Raw genomic sequence first — 8,869 nt, 5'->3', positions numbered from 1 at the left:
ACGGAAATGCGCGCGTGTTTGTATATGGGCACACGGAGATGCGCACGCGGGTGTATATGGGCACTCGGAGATGCGCGTGTGTGCGTATAAGGTCACACGGGGATGCACGCGTGTGTATAAGGTCACACGGAGAGGCGCGCGCGCGGGTGTAAGGTCACATGGAGATGTGTGGGTGTATGGGCGCGCGTGTGTATAGGGGCACACGTAGATGTGCGCGTGTGTATATGGGCACGCGGAGATGCGCACGCCGGTGTATATGGGCACTCGGAGATGCGCGTGTGTGCTTATAAGGTCACACGGGGAAGCGCGCGTGTGTATAAGGTCACACAGAGAGGCGCGCGTGTGTATAAGGTCACACGGAGATGCTCGCGTGTGTATAAGGTCACACGGCGATGCGCGCGTGTGTATAAGGTCACACGGAGATGCGGGCGTGTGTATAAGGTCACACGGAGAAGCGTGCGTGTATAAGGTCACACGGAGATGTGCGCGTGTGTATATGGGCACACGGAGATGTGCGCGTGTGTATATGGGCACACGGAGATGTGCGCGTGTGTACATGGGCACACGGAGATGTGCGCGTGTGTACATGGGCACACAGAGATGCGCGCGAGTGTACATGGGCACACGGAGAGGCGCGCGCGCGGGTGTAAGGTCACATGGAGATGTGTGGGTGTATGGGCGCGCGTGTGTATAGGGGCACACGTAGATGTGCGCGTGTGTATATGGGCACACGGAGATGAGGACTGGCAAACCTACCTTATTCGCCTCGTCAGGCAATTATGTTCCTAAGGGGGAACTGGGCAGCCTGCGTTGGTGCACCTACGTTATAGTCCCTTGGCCAGGTATGGTGGTGGGGGTGGCCGGTTTAAGTGTGCGCTTGAATGTTCTTGCTAGCGAAGGCCCGAGCAGAACTGCAAAGGTGTGATCTCCGAGCACGGAGCAGGACGGCGATCGAATGCTGGTTGCATGGCTTATTTCAGCGGTGATCTTTGTTTTCCACTCTTGGATTTATGGCGGCTCTCGTGGTTGGCATAGTTGCCCTAGCCTAGCGCGCAATTTAAATAGTCTCAGCAAGCACACTTCACAGAGTAGGGCACAAGCAGGTGCGCGCGGGTTTATATGGGTGCGCGTGGATGTATATGGGTGCGCGCGGGTGTGTATGGGCACACGGAAATGCGCGCGGGTGCATACGGTTTGCTGTAGACAGCAAGACAACTACATAGTTCCACTGGGTTTTGAACCCAGGACCTTCTGCGTGTGAAGCAGACGTGATAACCACTACACTATGGAACTCTTAAAAATGTTTCCTGAAACAGATTTTCTGTCCGCAAGAAAGCACATCAGATTCATTTGTGTGTGCTCGAAACCTTGCTTAAATTGAGCTTACGTTTTCTGTTTAATAATATATATTTCAAAAAGTACACTTGAACAAACAAGAATCTGACTCTATTTGGTAAAGAAAAAATTGTCTGAAAGGATACTAAAACCATATCCAATATTTCTGGATTCAAGATTTCTGTTGCCGTTACAATATCTTGTTTGAAAACGTACATATATGCATAAAAGACAAGACAACTACATAGATCCACTGTGTTTTCAACAACAGACCGTCTGCGTGTTAAGCAGATGTGATAACCACTACACTATGGAACTCTTAAAATTGTTTCCTGAAACAGCTTTTCTGTCCACAAGAAAGCACATCAGATTCATTTGTGTGTGCTCAAAATCATGCTTAAATTGAGCTTACGTTTTCTGTTTAATAAAATATATTTCAAATTGTAAACTTGAACAAACAAGAATCTTACTCTATTTGGTAAAGAAAAAATTGTCTGTAAGGATTCTAAAACCATAACCAATATTTCTGGATTCAAGATTTCTTTTGCCGTTACAATATCTTGTTTGAAAACGTACATTTAAGCATAGAAGACCAGACAACTACATTGTTCCACTGTGTTTTGAACAACGGACCTTCTGCGTGTTAAGCAGATGTGATAACCACTACACTATGGAACTCTTAAAAATGCTTACTGAAACAGGTTTTCTGTTCGCAAGAAAGCACATCAGATTCATTTGCACGAAACCTTGCTTAAATTGAGCTTACGTTTTCTGTTTAATAATATATATTTCACAAAGTTCACTTGAACAAACAAGAATCTTACTCTATTTGGTAAAGAAAATATTGTATGAAAGGATTCTAAAATCTTAACCAATATTTCTGGATTCAAGATTTCTGTTGCCGTCACAATATCTTGTTTGAAAACGTACATTTATGCATAGAAGACAAGACAACTACATAGTTCCACTGTGTTTTGAACAACGGAACTTCTGCGTGTTAAGCAGATGTGATAACCACTACACTATGCAACTCTTAAAAATGTTTCCTGAAACAGCTTTTCTGTCCGCAAGAAAGCACATCAGATTAATTTGTGTGTGCTCAAAATCATGCTTAAATTGAGCTAACGTTTTCTGTTTAATAAAATATATTTCAAAAAGTAAACTTGAACAAACAAGAATATTACTCTATTTGGTAAAGATAAAATTGTCTGAAAGGATTCTAAAACCATAACCAATATTTCTGGATTCAAGATTTCTGTTGCCGTCACAACATCTTGTTTGAAAACGTACATTTATGCATAGAAGACCAGACAACTACATAGTTCCACTGTGTTTTGAACAACGGATCTTCTGTGTGTTAAGGAGATGTGATAACCACTACACTATGGAACTCTTAAAGTTGTTTCCTGAAACAGCTTTTCTGTCCGCAAGAAAGCACATCAGATTCATTTGTGTGTGCTCAAAATCATGCTTAAATTGAGCTTACGTTTTCTGTTTAATAATATATATTTCAAAAAGTACACTTGAACAAACAAGAATCTCACTATTTTTGGTAAAGAAAAAATTGTCTGAAAGGATCCTAAAACCATAACCAATATTTCTGGATTCAAGATTTCCGTTGCCGTCACAATATCTTGTTTTCGAAAACGTTCATTTATGCATAAAAGACCAGACAACTACATAGTTCTAGTGTGTTTTGAACAACGGACCTTCTGCGTGTTAAGCAGATGTGATAACCACTACACTATGGAACTCTTAAAATTGTTTCCTGAAACAGCTTTTCTGTCCGCAAGAAAGCACATCAGATTCCTTTGTGTGTGCTCAAAATCATGCTTAAATTGAGCTTACGTTTTCTGTTTAATAAAATATATTTCAAATTGTAAACTTGAACAAACAAGAATCTTACTCTATTTGGTAAAGAAAAAATTGTCTGTAAGGATTCTAAAACCATAACCAATATTTCTGGATTCAAGATTTCTTTTGCCGTCACAATATCTTGTTTGAAAACGTACATTTAAGCATAGAAGACCAGACAACTACATTGTTCCACTGTGTTTTGACCAACGGACCTTCTGCGTGTTAAGCAGATGTGATAACCACTACACTATGGAACTCTTAAAAATGCTTACTGAAACAGCTTTTCTGTCCGCAAGAAAGCACATCAGATTCATTTGTGTGTGCTCAAAATCATGCTTAAATTAAGCTAACGTTTTCTGGTTAATAAAATATATTTCAAAAAGTACCCTTGAACAAACAAGAATCTTACTCTATTTGGTAAAGAAAAAATTGTCTGAAAGGATACTAAAACCATATCCAATATTTCTGGATTCAAGATTTCCGTTGCCATCACAATATCTTGTTTGAAAATGTACATTTATGCATAAAAGACAAGACAACTACATAGTTCCACTGGGTTTTGAACCCAGGACCTTCTGCGTGTGAAGCAGACGTGATAACCACTATACTATGGAACTCTTAAAAATGTTTCCTGAAACAGCATTTCTGTCCGCAAGAAAGCACATCAGATTCATTTGTGTGTGCTCGAAATCTTGCTTAAATTGAGCTTACGTTTTCTGTTTAATAATATATATCTGAAAAATTACACTTGAACAAACAAGAATCTTACTCTATTTGGTAAAGAAAAAATTGTCTGAAAGGATACTAAAACCATAACCCATATTTCTGGATTCAAGATTTCCGTATTCAAGATTTCCGTTGCCGTCACAATATCGTGTTTGTAAACGTACATTTATGCATAAAAGACAAGACAATTACATAGTTCCACTGGGTTTTGAACCCAGGACCTTCTGCGTGTGAAGCAGACGTGATAACCACTACACTATGGAACTCTTAAAATTGTTTCCTGAAACAGCTTTTCTGTCCGCAAGAAAGCACATCAGATTAATTTGTGTGAACTCGAAACCTTGCTTAAATTGAGCTTACGTTTTCTGTTTAATAATATATATTTCAAAAAGTACACTTGAACAAACAAGAATCTGACTATATTTGGCAAAGAAAAAATTGTCTGAAAGGATACTAAAACCATATCCAATATTTCTGGATTCAAGATTTCTGTTGCCGTTACAATATCTTGTTTGAAAACGTACATATATGCATAAAAGACAAGACAACTACATAGATCCACTGTGTTTTCAACAACAGACCGTCTGCGTGTTAAGCAGATGTGATAACCACTACACTATGGAACTCTTAAAATTGTTTCCTGAAACAGCTTTTCTGTCCGCAAGAAAGCACATCAGATACATTTGTGTGTGCTCAAAATCATGCTTAAATTGAGCTTACGTTTTCTGTTTAATAAAATATATTTCAAATTGTAAACTTGAACAAACAAGAATCTTACTCTATTTGGTAAAGAAAAAATTGTCTGTAAGGATTCTAAAACCATAACCAATATTTCTGGATTCAAGATTTCTGTTGCCGTCACAATATCTTGTTTGAAAACATACATTTAAGCGTAGAAGACCAGACAACTACATTGTTCCACCGTGTTTTGAACAACGGACCTTCTGCGTGTTAAGCAGATGTGATAACCACTACACTATGGAACTCTTAAAAATGCTTACTGAAACAGGTTTTCTGTTCGCAAGAAAGCACATCAGATTCATTTGCACGAAACCTTGCTTAAATTGAGCTTACGTTTTCTGTTTAATTTTATATATTTCAAAAAGTACACTTGAACAAACAAGAATCTCACTATTTTTGGTAAAGAAAAAATTGTCTGAAAGGATACTAAAACCATAACCAATATTTCTGGATTCAAGATTTCCGTTGCCGTCACAATATCTTGTTTTCGAAAATGTTCATTTATGCATAAAAGACCAGACAACTACATAGTTCTAGTGTGTTTTGAACAACGGACCTTCTGCGTGTTAAGCAGATGTGATAACCACTACACTATGGAACTCTTAAAATTGTTTCCTGAAACAGCTTTTCTGTCCGCAAGAAAGCACATCAGATTCATTTGTGTGTGCTCAAAATCATGCTTAAATTGAGCTAACGTTTTCTGTTTAATAAAATAAATTTCAAAAAGTAAACTTGAACAAACAAGAATATTACTCTATTTGGTAAAGATAAAATTGTCTGAAAGGATTCTAAAACCATAACCAATATTTCTGGATTCAAGATTTCCGTTGCCGTCACAACATCTTGTTTGAAAACGTACATTTATGCATAGAAGACCAGACAACTACATAGTTCCACAGTGTTTTGAACAACGGATCTTCTGCGTGTTAAGCAGATGTGATAACCACTACACTATGGAACTCTTAAAATTGTTTCCTGAAACAGCTTTTCTGTCCTCAAGAAAGCACATCAAATTCATTTGTGTTTGCTCGAAACCTTGCGTAAATTGAGCTTACGTTTTCTGTTTAATAATATATTTCAAACAGTACACTTGAAGAAAAAAGAATCTTACTCTATTTGGTAAAGAAAAAATTGTCTGAAAGTATACTAAAATCATATCCAATATTTCTGGATTCAAGATTTTCGTTGCCGTCACAACATCTTGTTTGAAAACGTACATTTATGCATAGAAGACCAGACAACTACATAGTACCACTGTGTTTTGAACAACGGATCTTCTGCGTGTTAAGCAGATGTGATAACCACTACACTATGGAACTCTTAAAATTGTTTCCTGAAACAGTTTTTCTGTCCGCAAGAAAGCACATCAGATTCATTTGTGTGTGATCAAAATCATGCTTAAATTGAGCTTACGTTTTCTGTTTAATAAAATATATTTCAAAAAGTAAAGTTGAACAAACAAGAATCTTACTCTATTTGGTAAAGAAAAAATTGTATGAAAGGATTCTAAAACTATAACCAATATTTCTGGATTCAAGATTTCCGTTGCCGTCACAATATCTTGTTTGAAAACGTACATTTATGCATAAAAGACAAGACAACTACATAGTTCCACTGGGTTTTGAACAACGGATCTTCTGCGTGTTAAGCAGATGTGATAACCACTACACTATGGAACTCTTAAAATTGTTTCCTGAAACAGGTTTTCTGTCCGCAAGAAAGCACATCAAATTCATTTGTGTGTGCTCGAAACCTTGCTTAAATTGAGCTTACGTTTTCTGTTTAATAATATATTTCAAACAGTACACTTGAACAAAAAAGAATCTTACTCTATTTGGTAAAGAAAAAATTGTCTGAAAGGATACTAAAATCATATCCAATATTTCTGGATTCAAGATTTCCGTTGCCGTCACAATATCTTGTTTGAAAACATACATTTATGCATAAAAGACCGACAACTGCATAGTTCCACTGTGTTTTGAACAACGGACCTTCTGCGTATTAAGCAGATGTGATAACCACTACACTATGTAACTCTTAAAATTGTGTCCTGAAACAGCTTTTCTGTCCGCAAGAAAGCACATCAGATTTATTTGTGTGTGCTCGAAATCTTGCTTAAATTGAGCTTAAGTTTTCTGTTTAATAATATATATTTCAAAAAGTACACTTGAACAAACAAGAATATTACTCTATTTGGTAAAGAAAAAATTGTATGAAAGGATTCTAAAACTATAACCAATATTTCTGGATTCAAGAATTCCGTTGCCGTCACAATATCTTGTTTGAAAACGTACATTTATGCATAAAAGACCGACAACTGCATAGTTCCACTGTGTTTTGAACAACGGACCTTCTGCGTGTTAAGCAGATGTGATAACCACTACACTATGCAACTCTTAAAAATGTTTCCTGAAACAGCTTTTCTGTCCGCAAGAAAGCACATCAGATTCATTTGTGTGTGCTCAAAATCATGCTTAAATTGAGCTAACGTTTTCTGTTTAATAAAATATATTTCAAAAAGTAAACTTGAACAAACAAGAATATTACTCTATTTGGTAAAGATAAAATTGTCTGAAAGGATTCTAAAACCATAACCAATATTTCTGGATTCAAGATTTCTGTTGCCGTCACAACATCTTGTTTGAAAACGTACATTTATGCATAGAAGACCAGACAACTACATAGTTCCACTGTGTTTTGAACAACGGATCTTCTGCGTGTTAAGCAGATGTGATAACCACTACACTATGGAACTCTTAAAATTGTTTCCTGAAACAGCTTTTCTGTCCTCAAGAAAGCACATCAAATTCATTTGTGTGTGCTCGAAACCTTGCTTAAATTGAGCTTACGTTTTCTGTTTAATAATATATTTCAAACAGTACACTTGAACAAAAAATAATCTTACTCTATTTGGTAAAGAAAAAATTGTCTGAAAGTATACTAAAATCATATCCAATATTTCTGGATTCAAGATTTCCGTTGCCGTCACAATATCTTGTTTGAAAACATACATTTATGCATAAAAGACCGACAACTGCATAGGTCCACTGTGTTTTGAACAACGGACCTTCTGCGTGTTAAGCAGATGTGATAACCACTACACTATGAACTCTTAAAATTGTTTCCTGAAACAGCTTTTCTGTCCGCAAGAAAGCACATCAGATTCATTTGTGTGTGATCAAAATCATGCTTAAATTGAGCTTACGTTTTCTGTTTAATAATATATATTTCAAAAAGTAAAGTTGAACAAACAAGAATCTTACTCTATTTGGTAAAGAAAAAATTGTATGAAAGGATTCTAAAACTATAACCAATATTTCTGGATTCAAGATTTCCGTTGCCGTCACAATATCTTGTTTGAAAACGTACATTTATGCATAAAAGACCGACAACTGCATAGTACCACTGTGTTTTGAACAACGGACCTTCTGCGTGTTAAGCAGATGTGATAACCACTACACTATGTAACTCTTAAAATTGTGTCCTGAAACAGCTTTTCTGTCCGCAAGAAAGCACATCAGATTTATTTGTGTGTGCTCGAAATCTTGCTTAAATTGAGCTTAAGTTTTCTGTTTAATAATATATATTTCAAAAAGTACACTTGAACAAACAAGAATATTACTCTATTTGGTAAAGAAAAAATTGTATGAAAGGATTCTAAAACTATAACCAATATTTCTGGATTCAAGAATTCCGTTGCCGTCACAATATCTTGTTTGAAAACGTACATTTATGCATAAAAGACCGACAACTGCATAGTTCCACTGTGTTTTGAACAACGGACCTTCTGCGTGTTAAGCAGATGTGATAACCACTACACTATGCAACTCTTAAAAATGTTTCCTGAAACAGCTTTTCTGTCCGCAAGAAAGCACATCAGATTAATTTGTGTGTGCTCAAAATCATGCTTAAATTGAGCTAACGTTTTCTGTTTAATAAAATATATTTCAAAAAGTAAACTTGAACAAACAAGAATATTACTCTATTTGGTAAAGATAAAATTGTCTGAAAGGATTCTAAAACCATAACCAATATTTCTGGATTCAAGATTTCTGTTGCCGTCACAACATCTTGTTTGAAAACGTACATTTATGCATAGAAGACCAGACAACTACATAGTTCCACTGTGTTTTGAACAACGGATCTTCTGCGTGTTAAGCAGATGTGATAACCACTACACTATGGAACTCTTAAAGTTGTTTCCTGAAAC

The 8,869-nt window shown here is 36.6% G+C and overlaps 2 non-coding genes across 2 annotated transcripts; both read right to left on the bottom strand.

Annotated features, from left to right (window-relative positions):
• Positions 1–1,220: 1,220 nt before the first annotated feature.
• Positions 1,221–1,293, bottom strand: TRNAV-CAC (transfer RNA valine (anticodon CAC)). The gene has a single exon. It is a non-coding gene; the product is annotated as a tRNA-Val (tRNA).
• Positions 1,294–4,111: 2,818 nt separating this feature from the next.
• On the bottom strand, positions 4,112–4,184 carry TRNAV-CAC (transfer RNA valine (anticodon CAC)). Its single transcript has one exon. It is a non-coding gene; the product is annotated as a tRNA-Val (tRNA).
• Between the last annotated feature and the right edge of the window lie 4,685 nt (positions 4,185–8,869).

The sequence above is a fragment of the Ascaphus truei genome, chromosome 18 (assembly GCF_040206685.1).
Source record: "Ascaphus truei isolate aAscTru1 chromosome 18, aAscTru1.hap1, whole genome shotgun sequence".
Taxonomy (NCBI): domain Eukaryota; kingdom Metazoa; phylum Chordata; class Amphibia; order Anura; family Ascaphidae; genus Ascaphus; species Ascaphus truei.
This window is presented reverse-complemented; position numbering and strand designations above follow the sequence as displayed.